This window comes from Zeugodacus cucurbitae, chromosome 6 (assembly GCF_028554725.1).
Source record: "Zeugodacus cucurbitae isolate PBARC_wt_2022May chromosome 6, idZeuCucr1.2, whole genome shotgun sequence".
NCBI classification, from domain to species: Eukaryota; Metazoa; Arthropoda; class Insecta; order Diptera; family Tephritidae; genus Zeugodacus; species Zeugodacus cucurbitae.
The window spans coordinates 26,981,587-26,996,269 of NC_071671.1; the positions used below are offsets into that span (position 1 = coordinate 26,981,587).

Below are 14,683 nucleotides of genomic sequence, written 5' to 3' on the forward strand. Positions count from 1 at the left end.
CCACAAAAGTTCAATTAATTGTTAACCTAACTGCACTTAACCTAACTTAACTAATAGATTAGTTCCAACATAACCTCACTTAATTTTAAAAGCTTTTAAAAATGCCGACGGTTAGAAACTTAGACGTCTGTTGTTAACTCTTTCAACCATTCTCTACCTCTCTCTCTCTGCTTACTGCTCATTTCGTAATTAACGCTTCGTAATAAATTGAAATTTTGCACTTTCATCTGCCAACCACGCCTTGACGCCCGCAAAGAAGAGCAAACATTTATGCGCAATTAATATCGCACACTTGAGAACACCCCGCGCTCCACTTTTGACATCAACAATTTCAGCATATGCTTATGAGTATTTAATGCCAACTAAATTATCCTTCAATTAACATTTCCGCTACGTTGGAATTCGCTGACTTTACTAATTGCAAAGCACATTTATGTCGTGTATGTTCGTGGCAATTAAAGATTGACATATGACACGACCGAACATCCTTTAACGACGTACGGCCGAGATGAATTATAGACGGATGTAAGCTGAGCTGCGAGCGAAGGTCATGAAGAGGTCAGGCAGAGTTGCTGCAATCTAACGGTAAGCTCTTTTCCAACAACTTTTTGCAGCATTTAATTTCCGTTTTGCGAAAAGTACCGTTGGATGATGGTACACATGTGAGTAAAACAATATATATTTATTCAACATTGGGGGCTTTGCGGGATATTTTATATATGTCAAATAAGTTAGCGGTGTTGACAAGTGGTGTGATGGAGGGTGTGGTGAAATATGCGATGTTTGGCATGTTGAGTTAATTAGCAGAAGTGAATTAATTCGCGCGTGTAGCGAAAATGCGACCAAAGTACCGTTACAAAGCGCGGCAGCAGTGTGAAAGACACCGGGGGAGCCACAAAGGACATACCACCACGCTTACACCAAATACAAATGTATGTGTGTAAACACTGAAATGGAAATGTCAATTTGCAAATGTATAAATTAGTTGCTGAGCTAAATTTGTGTGGTGTGAGTGCGGTGACGTTTATTGCGGTGTATGAGATGAAACTGATGTCATCTCATGTATTTGATATGGGACTGACATAAATCCCACACTGTACCATAAATAAATGAGGTTGTTACCAAGTGAATACACTTAGAAGAAGTGTGTGAGTATCCAGTGCCAATAACCCACTTAAAACCCATTGAAGTCTAGACGTCAGTTCGGTGTAATATGGCGTCGAAGGCTGGAGGAATGCAATAAAGGGAACAGTTTGCTTGCAGTGCTCTTCCAGAACTCGATATAAATGTAGTTCCAAATGTTTCGCGTTTCAGTGTTGAGTTGGTGCATAAAAGGAGCGCAGGGGCCTTGGTTGGAGACGCCTCATTTTCACCCAAGCTTTGTCTGAATCCTCTTTTATGAGTATATTCTCGTATGTTCGAAAATTACGTGATGATAAACTAGAAATATTCACTTATCTCGGTTTCATTGGCCGAAGAATAGCGTACGGATCACGGAAAAATACAATAAGGACTTCTAAAATATGAGTTACATGGCTGTAATAACATAGACATCTGCAGAAAGCATTCCAGAATGGAACTGGGTGCGGTTTGTAAGTGAAATAATTATTAAGTACTTATAAAATTATATTTGTACCAGCGCAGGGGACTTGAGAACTTGGGAAAGACTTATCTTTACTCAGATTCGATGATAATAAAATGGACCAATGTTTGCGAGTCACATAAAATTGAGATGCTGACTACTTCTAACCGGGTATCTACGTATTTTAATAACCGAGTAAGTAATTATGATTTGACTTGAGCTTCCTTCAATCTTCTAAGTATTCTTACAACACAAAAGTGATCTATTCAAAATATTCAGAGTTTTAAAGCTCGAAATTGGCTCAGGACAGGGTTTTAAGATCATTAAACCATTAAGTAATAGGCTTGAAGAAATATACTCAGACATTATAGATCCTTGTATCGTTATCTGCGGAAACTTGTAAGTTCTGATAAGCAGACCGTTAGTTTGACAGTTTTCACTCAAATACTTGGGGTCTGGCGATCCAACAGTGATAAGTCAGTAGATCTCACGATCTCTAGCTGAAGAATATGAACTTAAGACTGAGGTTGTGTATCACATCTCGCTCTTTATGAAGCCTGTTGAGCGCGTTAATGATACTTAATTCTGATTTTTGTTGAGAAAAAGATTGATCACTCTTCTCGAAGCTAATAATCCGACTTCAAGTAATGTAGGAAGATTATATTTTATGATCTATCTGCTGTGAAAATCACAAAAATATATACGAATCAACTCTTACTGTCAATTTAACTGAACTGCTTGTGAATTGTGGTGGTCAAATAATTGTGTGGACGCGCTGACACCCATGGTAATGGTCATACCACTCTTGAACTTGGTGATCCAATATGCACCACCCAGACACTCAACGACCGTTACACGTACGTCTATGGCATAACAGACATAGTTTGGCTGCGTCAACAGCCTCTAGCGTATACATATTTCTATGTGCGTCTGTGGCATTGATGAGCGTGCAACTTGACGTTTTTCATTAATTAATTAATCAAGCAGCAGCTGCCTGCGGCCGCAGCCTGTTGATTGCCACAAAATGTGCCTACTACTATTTCATAATGTGGCCTATGTGGCAAGAGTTGCTGTTGTTGTGTGCAACACTTTATCTGCATTTTTGTTCATTTTTTTTCGTTTTTTTTTTTTTAATTCCAAAAGTGCTGTTAAGTGCTGACAGTTAATTGTCTCGGTCGCGTCGCTGGTTGTCATTGTGGCAATGTCATGGCGAAATTAATGGAAATTGAAATTTATATGAATCAACGGTTTATTATGGCGATTGCATTGACATTGCAGCAAATATGAGGGGAGATTACAACAATGTGGCACATATATACATATACATACATATATGATTACATACATACATATTTACTTTCATAGAACTGAAATTTCAGTTGAAAAGCAATAAGAGTAAATAAAGAGCTCAGCACTGTAAATATGTACCGTCATGCACACAAAAAATATTTATTATTTACTTAAATATATTTACACACATACATATGCACATATGTAGAATAATGCATATTTCTCAACTTTTTGCGGCGTTTGTCTGATTTTACTTGCTACTTTTTTGTTGTTTTTGGTATTTGGCGCCATTGGAAGTAACACCAACATCTGAGCACAAAGTTCAATTTGCAACATTCTGTGCGTTGCTCCACTTGATATTTAGAGCATGTGTGAATGAGAGTACATATGTACATATGCATATGTGTATACATGTGCAAAGTGTTTACTTTGCATTATTTCAAAATAGTTGAAGAAAATATATAAACTATTTTATGAACATATTTATGTTGCCTTTTGACGACAACACAGTTATTAGTGTGGTAGAAATGTGTCAGAACTAAAAAGGAACTTATGTAAATGCAAAAATATGTATATAAGTACATTTGTGTGTAAATATGTATACAGTTTCTTATACAAGTATGAAAGCTACATTTGGTCCATGAAAAATTAAAAGTAATACTGAATATTAGCAAAATTAAATGTTTACTTCTGTTCAAACTTGAATTTTTTTTAATCCCGAAATTTACTATTTCGGGATCCCGAGTCTTCTGCTGCTGAATTCATAATATTAATAAAGGAAATAACATTAAACATTGGCAAAATGTAATTTTACTTCTATTCAAACATGAATAATACCAGTCCCGAAAATTCGGGATAAATATTTCGGGATACCGAATGTGAAATAATTAATTTAATGAAGAAAATGCAAAATAGATATAATTATAAAAATAATTGAGTGCCGAAAATTTTCGGGATCCCGAAATAACATTTTTTTAACTCAAAATTCAGCATAGCACCAGTGTTGCGAAATTTTAAGAAAAATTCTTCTATAGACCGTCAGTAATGTGCTTGTAGCCACATTTATATGAAAAAAATTTGATTTTGACATTCAACAGAATAAATTTTTAATTAAATCAATAAAAAATATTTGAGTTTTCATTTTAATTTAGGCTTTCGAACTGATAAATATATTTTACTGCAGAAATAATTGTATTATACAGTGCAGGCTAAAACATTATGACAATGCATTTGAATATATGTAAAAATATAAGGGCGCCTAAAACTATGCAACATTTTCTGCAGAGACACTGCAGCGAGGCTTTAAATAAGAAAATGTGTGTTGTAATAATATATGGCTGTGGGTATATACATATGTATGTATATATTACATATAAGATGCTATATTACTAGAATCTAGATATCATGCAGCTATTATAATTTTCCAAATGCGGTGCGTCAGTGCGTATGAGTAACCAAGATATGATAATTTTGCAGAATACACTAGAGTAGAATGTCTTCTTAAGAAAATTTATAAAAAAATATTTTCTGAATTAAAAATATAGTGGAACTTCTCTAACTCGAATCACCATAATCCACAAAAAAGCTTCGAGTTAGAGAGACTTCGAGTTATAGAATTTTCATTAAAACATAAATTTTTCAAAAAGGTATAAAATATAGATTACCCACAGTTTTAGTTATTTACATCGCAAACAGTTTTATGTATATACATTAAAACATGTATTATGTAATTTTGTTTGTTGCATTTTGCTATTATTGACTTTTGACGTATGTATCCGATGCCTTTGTTACACGATTTATGAACTCCATTAGAATAATATCATATTTTTTGTTCGCCTCCATACGAATATAGGGACTCCTTTAAAATTGTTCCTTGATAGTAAAATTTTAAATTTTGAATTATGCCCTGGTCGAAAAGTTCGATTTATGGAAGGAAATTTGTATGAAATTTGACTTCTATTGCCAATTTAAGAGTTCGAGTTACGGAGTGTTAACGCGTTAAACAATTATCGCAACCTATATATAGCGTTGAACAATTAACGCGAGAGACAGAGAGTGAATGAGAGTAAAGCAGAGAACTTAAAACACTTGCCATGCTTATGCTATTTGAGCAATTCCTGTTTTTGTAGAACAATGTTTAAATTTTTGGTTGGTGACATATTCACATGTGTACCCAAATGTATGTTTGTATGCTTGTGCATTATTTGTTTTTCTTTCGTTCCTGTTTCATTTCTGCGAATTCTCAACTATTTTGTTTGCCTTTTGGTTGAAATACTCTACGTTGGCCGTTGAAAAGTTAAGACTATACTTCACAGGATCATTTCATTTCTGTAGTCAGTCTTCATTTACTTTCTTAGCAAATCGAAAGTATTAGCACCCGTGATGAGGAGGTACATCGTTTTATCTGACAGCGTGAGGTTTATAAACTTCATTTCTAATTTTATCTTGTGGCATATTAGAAATGATGTTTCTTTGATGATCGCTCGGTTACAATGGATAAAACGACTTCTGAGTGGTGATTTTAATAAATAAATTTCAAGGTTTTATACAAATAATTATATATAATAATGCAGTCAATAAGTACAGTAGGGCAATTCGCAATCTGGTGCAAATGGTCTTGTATATTTGCAATTGCAAAATCGCTGTATTTTTTTGTTAGTGTAAAAGCAACAATATGCCTCAATATGTCAACTGCGGGTTCGCAAGCTTTTGCAGATATTATCGGAGTACTAGTTGAGTATAGCGAACAACCGGTACTCCTTGCGGGAGATTTCAATGTAAATTTCTCATTGCGAGAAGCTGAACCACTACTGGCATTCCTCAGAGAGAAATTTTCATTAGAAATGATCAATGGAAGAAATGATCCTACGACAAAAGGAGGTACGACTATTGATGCGGTATTCGCGAGTTATATAGATAAAATAGATGTAAGACATGTCATATCGTATTTTAGTTATCATAATCCAATTGTAAATATTATAGATATCAATCCGTCAGATCCCAGAAATGATAATTGATTTGGACTTTGATTTATAAAATGTGCATAATAAATTTATAAAATGTGAATTTAAGAAAGTGTTGGTCACTCCACCATATTTTTATGCTTTCCTTCTCGCTAGTTTTCTTTCATACAAAATAATATACATTTCTTGGAATATCACTAAGAAGTATAACTTCTTCCGCGCGTAGGGACTCCACGTACCTTTTTTTATGCAGAAACTTCCAGATCAATGTCTCTTTGGTATATAAAATATTTACACTTATATTTTACAGATTTTGTTTAGGTTTACAATATAACGTAATTGAAATTCTCAGTATTTTACGATTTTTGTAAAATTTTACAGCACAAATACTATGTTAGAAAGATTAAAAATTTAAATGTAGCATACTTTGGATCGCTGTTTTTAATTTCTCAAATAAATTTAACATTTGAAAATCAAAAGCTTACAAAAGCCCAGAGTTTTGGATTATTTTTCATTACATCTTATTCATATAAACAAGCATATATGCCTGTATTTTCAAGCGCTCTCATCCCTCATTAACCCCTCTCTAATTTTTATTGTGCTTTTGTTGCGCATTTTCCAACATTTTTTTACAAACTTAATAATTTTATTACGTTTGCCAACAAAAGTTAGTTAGTATGCATTGCTGTTGAGGGCATGTTTACACTCAACTCGTTTGTTTGTTGTCTTATTTTCGGTAGACCCCACAACCTCACTCCCTCCCTCCTCTCACAAAGCATAAATTTCTGCAAACCGCCAACATAAACCTGAACTGAAAAGTGTATGTTTATGCAGACGCAATTGTGTACAACAACATTGTAAGCAACTGAAAGAAGTAGGAAAAACAACAAACAACTTTAGCATATATAACAACAACAATAACAATTATGCTGACAGTAATACACGCGCATGAGGAATAATTAAAATATTGTGGTGTCTGTGGTGGCAAAATTACCAACCGCCACCCACAACAGAGTGATCAAAGCGCGCATAACACACACACACACGCATACAAGCACAGGTAGGTGGCACTGCCACATTTGTGTCAGTGTGGCAGCGCAGGTTTTATATTTATGTTGCATGAGAATCGCAAGCGACTGAATGTGGTTTGTGTGGCTACAACAACCACATATGAATGCTATTGTTGTTGTTATATTGTAGAGTTCTCATTATTGTTGACGTTGGTTTTTATTGTTGTGGTATCGCACTTCGTTGTCGTGTTTTTTAATTGTCGTCACTTGCTGTTGCGCGATATTTTTGTTGTTGTTATTTTTTTGTTGTTGTTGTTATTTTTTTGTTGTTGTTGTTATTTTTTGTTGTTGTTGTTATTTTTTTGTTGTTGTTGTTATTTCCGCACAAGCAAGCACTAATCACTTATTCCCATTGCAGTGTTTGTCGTCGTTTTTTGTTCACTGCTTGCTGGCTGGCTGGCTGGCTGACTCCTCTTGATGACTTCTTTCGATTATGCATTGTTGGCAGCAATAACAAGGCGCAACAACAACAATAACAAGTTGAGCAAGTAAAACAGCGTCGGCAGTGCCTAGTGGTGAATAATTATTTCTTTTTGCATTAATTTTGCTGCACTTGCCACATACAAGTTTTTGTTGTTGTTGTTGTTGTTGTTGTTGTTGTTGTTGCTTTTTACATTATTATTTTTATGACACCATAATATTGTTATTGTTTTGTTTTACTTTTTGCTTTATGCACTTTTATTGCACACGTCTGTACTTACATATGTACGAGTGTGCGTATGTGCACCCTTTTGCCCGCTGCCATTTGTTCTTCGTAATTTTTATGCGTGCATTTCTTGTATTTCTGTTTTTTTTTTTTTAATTCATGCTTCACTTGCCACAACAAAACTTTTTGCTTGAAAACATAACTTTTTCTTCTGTTATAAATTTTTATTGTTGTTATTGTGTTGGCACAATAATCACTTTCCGCGTAGCGTGTTCGAGTGCGTACAATAGCAACAACAAAAAAATAGGTCGATAATAAATTGAAAATGCAAGTTCTTCGACTGCTTCTATGCATTTGTAAATATATACCACATATCCACATATACATAGTAGGTACATATGTACATATACACATATATAAATGAAATCAGAAATGAGGTGATTCGATTTGAAGCGGGTTGAGTGTAATGCCTTCCCTAGATTTGGGTGAGTATGTCTTGAGCGATTGTGTTTCTATACATTCACATAACAAAACAGAGCGATTTAAAGTAAGGAAAAAGTATGTTTTTTCCAAAGAAGTGAAAAATACTGTTATAGAGGCAGCGATGAAGAATGAGAGGTCAACCTTAAATCAGTAAAATCTGGTCTAAGTAACCGTTACAAATTGTGTTTCACTTTCTTCTTCTTCTTCTTGACTGGCGTAGACACCGCTTACGCGGTTATAGCCGAGTCCAAAACAACGCGCCAAGCATCTCTCCTTTTGGCAGTTTGGCGCCAATTGGTAATACCAAGTGAAGACAAGTCCTTCCATCGGAGTGGAGGTCTCCCTCTTCCTCGGCTTTCACCAGCGGATACTGCATCGAAAACTTTCAGAGCTGGGGCACTTTTGTCCATTCGAACAACATGACCTAGCCAGCGTAGCCGCTGTCTTTTTATTCGCAGGACTATATCTATGTCGTCGAACAGCACATACAGCTCAACATTCCATCTTCTGCGGTATTCGCCGTTGCCAATGTTTAAGGGACCATAAATCTTCCGCAAAACCTTTCTCTCGAAAACTCCTAGTGCCGTCTCATCGGATGTTGTCATCGTCCACGCTTCTGCGCCGTAAAGTAGGACGGGAATGATGAGCGACTTGTAGAGTTTAGTTTTTGTTCGTCGAGAGAGGACTTTACTTTTCAATTGCCTACTCAGTAGTGATGAGCGATATTTCACTACCGGTGATTTTTTCACTGTGATTGAAAAATCACATATAGCAACTGTGATCAATTTTTGTAAATATCAGTGATTTACAATAGCAGTTCAGTAATTTGAGTTCGATCACAGTACATATACGAGTTCAGTAATTCTAATTCGATTACTGTAACAGTACCAGTTCAGTGATTCTAATTCGATCACTGTAGCAATAGCAGTTCGAAAAGTAACAATCACAGTTCAGTAGCAATACCAGTTCGAAAGTATCAATCACTGTTCAGTACCAATATCAGTTCGAAAGGAGCAATCACTGTTTAGTAACAATATCAGTTCGAAAGTAGCAATCACATTTCAGTACCAATAGCAGTTCGAAAAGTAACAATCACAGTTCAGTAGCAATACCAGTTCGAAAGTATCAATCACTGTTTAGTAACAATATCAGTTCAAAAGTAGCAATCACTGTTTAGTGATCACATTAGAAATTTTAGTTGTGATTTTGATAATTTTGGGTACGGTGATTACAAAAGCAGTTAAATGTACCTAAAATTTATTAATTAATTAATTGTGATTACAAAAGCAGGTAAATTCTGGTTATTGTTAAAATTAATAAAAATGTAAATGTAAAAAATTAAAAAAAAAGGTGGAGTATAAATTCTCATAAAAAATAGCAATATCGCTCATCACTACTACTCAGTCCATAGTACTTTCACTATGGCAAAATTACCACTGTATGGAATTACTCTAAACTACTACAACAAAAACAACGATATGCTGCTTACTCTCATACAAAATGATGAGATATAAACGAAGGCTACACGTTTACTACTTCTTTTGGGTAGATGAGTTAAGTAGTTCCCACAAATTGCTGCCCTTCTTACTCTGAACAAATGAAGACACTTATGGTTACACTCTTCTCATCAAATTTTGAAAATCTGTAAATCTGACTCTAAATCAAATACACAAAAGAGTTTTCTCTCTCATAGTACAGAGTTCGACCAGTTTGTCACACCATTTCACGGATTGGTTTTTCTTCGATTTTTTTGCTCATTCCAGTGTATTCGTGAGCGCCTAACTCACAATTACTGAAGACCGAAATCGTGGTAATACGAAGAATCATGTCATCATGTGCAATAAAAATGGGTGAAATCGGATAATAACCACGCCAACCTCCCCAGATAAATGTTATGTTGAAAACTATATAATTTTATATGTGTACATAAAACTTTTCAAGGTCCAGGATACCGAACATGAGCGCGACAGTGACTATGGACAATTTCTCACCGAAAATCACGCGTCTCAGAAATTTTCTAGAAATTCAGAGGGAATCTTTAATAACGTGCATTTGTGCCAAAAATTTTTAAAATCAGGTAATCACTTCCCCTAGCTCCCATATAATTTTAATATGGATTTTCAAACTTCTGGTAAGTTTAATAACATATAGATTTATTAATTCTGCTAAGGTGAATTATATCCTTTTCATACAGGAGCTAATTGAGCAATTAACCGGCCTCTGCTCGATTAAAACTCTGATTAAGATCGATTTACCCAAATATCAAAATTTTAATTGATCAATTAATTGGCTGTTGGAAAAGGCCATTATATAGCTCAGCTAAATTGATATCTTTTTATATACATACATACTAGCAGACCCTACCACACGTTGTTGTGGCTAAGGTATACATTAAATTAAGTTGGTCCAATCTTGGCTTCGGCGACGATATTGATTACTCGAGGTAGATTTATGTTACGCAGCATGGTGACAACTCACACTACTTTTAATTGCAAAGTGAGTGGTGATAGTACAGGCAATTTTAAATAGTTTGGGATAATTGACTACGTCATCCTGGGTTGTAGCTGTGTCCACTCTCCTGGACCGAAATTCTAAATTGTCGCATTAAGATCATCGATATCTTTGTTTTTTACCACCAATATAGGTCATTCAATCATTTATGGTTATCATATTGAGGTTTCATGTCAGGAATACTTCTCTTTCGAGTCAATGAAGTGACAGAAATCTGTTGGAAATGCTATTAATCCATCGAGGTGTCAACTGCGACCCTACCATTTCCAACTGCTTCTACAATCGCAATTTGATATTGTTGCAAAAACACTCATATGTTAGTTGTTAATTTGCGATACTTTATGTGTCGCCACAAATTAAATGACTTTAGGCGTGCGATTAGCCCGTCAGTAACAGTTGATCCAGGAATAATTGGAAGAGTCTGGCGTAAATCACCTGTTAACAGAATCCTGGCTCCACTAAAAACGTTTATCGACAATCAAGATCTTTTAAAGTCCTGTGCAGTACCTCCAGCAACTTCTTGAATATTTTGAAAATCTTCGTTATAGCGCTATTTTTGGCGATTTTGCCGACTGGTGTTTCATTCATTTGTAATTTAGGAGTAATTTCAAGGCCGAATGTGCCGTTTGTTTGCCTACTAACAGGTGCCAAGTTACCCCTATTCCCGTTAACCTTGGTGGTGAAAATGAGTGAAATTGGTTCTGGAATCACATCAGCCCTTATATACTATATGTTATGATTTTCTATGGGACTCTATGCCGAATATATAGGTCATATTGTGTGTTGTCTTAATAAAATTACATCAATAAATTGCGAGAGTGTAAAATGTTCGGTTGGACGTGAACTTTAACCTTTCCTTATTTTTTACAAATTGTTTTGGGCTATCGACACAACCTTATACAATTGAACAATAACAAAAATATTTTAACAAAGCAACAATGACAACCTTCAAAATATTATTTTTTTGTTTTCTCTTTTTATATTTTTCTTGTCAACTCGAATAAAATTCTCTTATTGATATCTTTTTATTCATATTTACTCACTTTCGAGACTAAAATTAGCCAGATCGGTTTGAACTTCAACAACCAATAACTTCCCGATTTTAGAAAATTTTCTTCGCCGAAAGTTAAAAAAATTTAGGGGTGGACCACCTTTAACATTTAGGAGGATGAAAAATAGATGTTGTCCGATTCTCCACCCTAGCCGATATGCACGCTGAATCTTAATTCACAAAAATCGGTCAAGCGGTTTCAGAGGAGTTCAATAACGTACACCGTGACACGAGATTTTTATATATTAGATGAATGCAATGTCGTGAATAAATTAGTTATTCTCACTTCAACGAACAACAATAAATTGCTTTTTTAATTTTCCAAGCGTTTGAGTACACAAAAAAATTCTAAACAACTAATTGAATACTGAATATTAATATTGCTGACATAAAAAAGGCAATTTATGTAGCATACATACACATTTACATACACAGATTCAGCTATATTTGAACATATGTATGTTTGAGTGTATGTATGTATTTTGTATTTACATGGAAATGTAATTACAAAATTTCTCAAACGAATAGTTTTCAATTTTCCGCTCGCTGATTTTTAACATATTATTTATTAAACCATCAAATGTATACAGTGATGAGCATGAAAGTAGGACTTGACTGAATTTTATATTTTAAAAAGTCATTAAAAATTTAGTATTTTAGAGAGTATCATAGTTTTGTTCACATAACGGTTGTTTGTGTCACCAAGAAATATAAGAGTTAGATATGGGGTTATATATACATAAATGATCAGGATGACGAGTAGATTTGAAATCCGGATGTCTGTCCGTCCGTCTGTCCGTCTGTCCGTGCAAGCGATAACTTGAGTAAAAATTAAGATATCTTAATGAAACTTGGAACACATGTTCCTTGGCACCCTGAGGAGGTTGCTTTCGAAAATGGGCAAAATCGGTCCACTGCCACGCCCACAAAATGGAGGAAACCGAAAACCTATACAGTGTCATAACTAAGCCATAAATAAAGTTATGAAAATGAAATTTGGAACATAGGATCCCATTAGGGAGGGGCACATTTGGATGTAATTTTTTTGGAAAAGTGGGCGTGACCCCGCCCCCAAATAGGTTTTTTGTATATAACTCGCAAACCAATAAAGCTATATAAGCCAAACTTTCTGCAGTCGTTTCTTTTAGCCATTTCCTTATACAGTCCAAAAATGAAAGAAATCGGATAATAACCACGCCCACCTCCCATACAAAGGTTAGGTTGAAAATTACTAAAAGTGGGTTAACTCCCTAACGAAAAACGTCAGAAACACCAAATTTTACATAAGAAAAGGCAGAAGAAAGCTGCACTGAGATTTTTTACAAAATGGAAAATGGGCGTGGCGTCGCCCACTTATGGGTCAAAAACCATATCTCAAGAACTATTCGACCGATTTCAATGAAATTCGGTACATAACACTTTCTTGACACCCTGATGACACGGGTGGAATATGGGCGAAATCGGTTCACAACTACGTCTACTTCCCATATAACCCAATTTTGAATTCCATCTGATTCGTTCACTTTATAATGTATTCATAAGGAACCAATGAAGCTAGCGGAATAAAACTTTACACAAATACTGTATTTGAGCTGTGACATCACTTGTGGAAAAATTGTCAAAATCGAACCATGACTTTTCAAGGCCCCTGATATCAAACATGAAGGACTCAGTGCCTAAGGTTAATTTTTCACCGAAAATATAGGTAAATCCCTCAGATATTTTAATGTAATTCATTCCCTCTGAATTTTTTTCTTATAACAGTTTCTCTCTGTACCAGAGAACTGCAATTATTCCTTTTTTTGAGTCATTGGTTGAGTAACACAAAAAATAGTATTAGTGCATATAAGTCAAAAATCATCAAACACAAAGATCCACTAAAACACATTTACGCACAGCACACAAAGCGAGAGCATGAAAAATGAGTAAGTTTCTCTTCATACGTATCGTTGAAGTGCTCAATTGTCTCATGAGCCAATAATTCAGTCAAGTTAAACAAAAATGAGCCATACCACCAAAATAACACCAATAGTATAGCTAAATAAATAAAGTGATACGAATAGGATCAAAGTAAAACTGACGAAGGCTGTGCCGCCGCTAGGCAAAAGTGCCCTGCGGGAAATGTCTAACGATGTGTTTTGTTTTTTGATGTCGTGTATTACATTTAATGTTTTAAGTTAATTAATGACAGTAAAGTTAATACTTTTAGGTTCTAATATATTTCTTTTAATAGTAATGTATTGAAAATAAATAAAGACGCACGAAAATGCATGTTCAATGAAATAATGAAACATGTAATGTGACAAAGATCCTACTGGGTATCTTTACTTTCGTGCTCAGCTACGAAGTCACAATTCCACTCATGCCGATCAGTGTAGCGAGCTCATTCAAGTTTATTTTCATCGTGACCAATGAACAAGTGAGTAAAATGAAATTTTTAATATACGCTCGTTTGAGTCATAAATTGACGGCACATATAAGTGTAGAAATACTATGAGTTTTTTTTTTGGTTTGGTGGAAATGAGTCTTTGTCATTTTTGATATTTGTATTAGTACTCATTTACACCAATTTGTTTGGCTCATGAGTTTGTGCACTAATTTCATTATTACTCAATGCAGATCTCTGCTCTGTACCTGAAATGGTAAAAATTGGGTCATAACTTCCCCCAGATCCCATATACCTAATTATAAGTAATATTAAATTAAGTGAGCGTATAGTCTTCGATGCGTTGTATCTTGGTGGTGAAAACGAGTGAAATCGGTTTAGGAATTACCTCAGTCCCCATATACTATTTATGATGATTTTCGTTATTCTATTGAACTTTATGCCGAATATATGGGTCGAATTGTGTTGTCTTTATAAAATTACATCAATAAATTGCGAGAGTATAAAATGTTCGGTTACACCCGAACTTAGCCCTTCCTTACTTGTTGTATTTATTAATGATAAGTTGACCTATTTCTAAGAATACACTAAGAAAAACAAAAAAAAAAGAAACTAAAAATTAAATTAAAAAAATCAATTAAGTAATTATTTTTTATTCATATAAAAATCTGTTTATGTATTCATAATATTTTTTTTTTATG

General features: G+C 34.6%; 1 protein-coding gene and 1 non-coding gene across 5 annotated transcripts in view; one reads left to right on the plus strand and one right to left on the minus strand.

The window, feature by feature from the left end:
• LOC105219588 (probable serine/threonine-protein kinase DDB_G0267686) overlaps window positions 1–14,683 on the minus strand; it is a 155,389-nt gene that overhangs the window by 78,931 nt on the left and 61,775 nt on the right. The window lies entirely within an intron of this gene.
• On the plus strand, window positions 5,171–5,389 carry LOC114804951 (small nucleolar RNA U3). The gene has a single exon (XR_003753061.2). It is a non-coding gene; the product is annotated as a small nucleolar RNA U3 (small nucleolar RNA).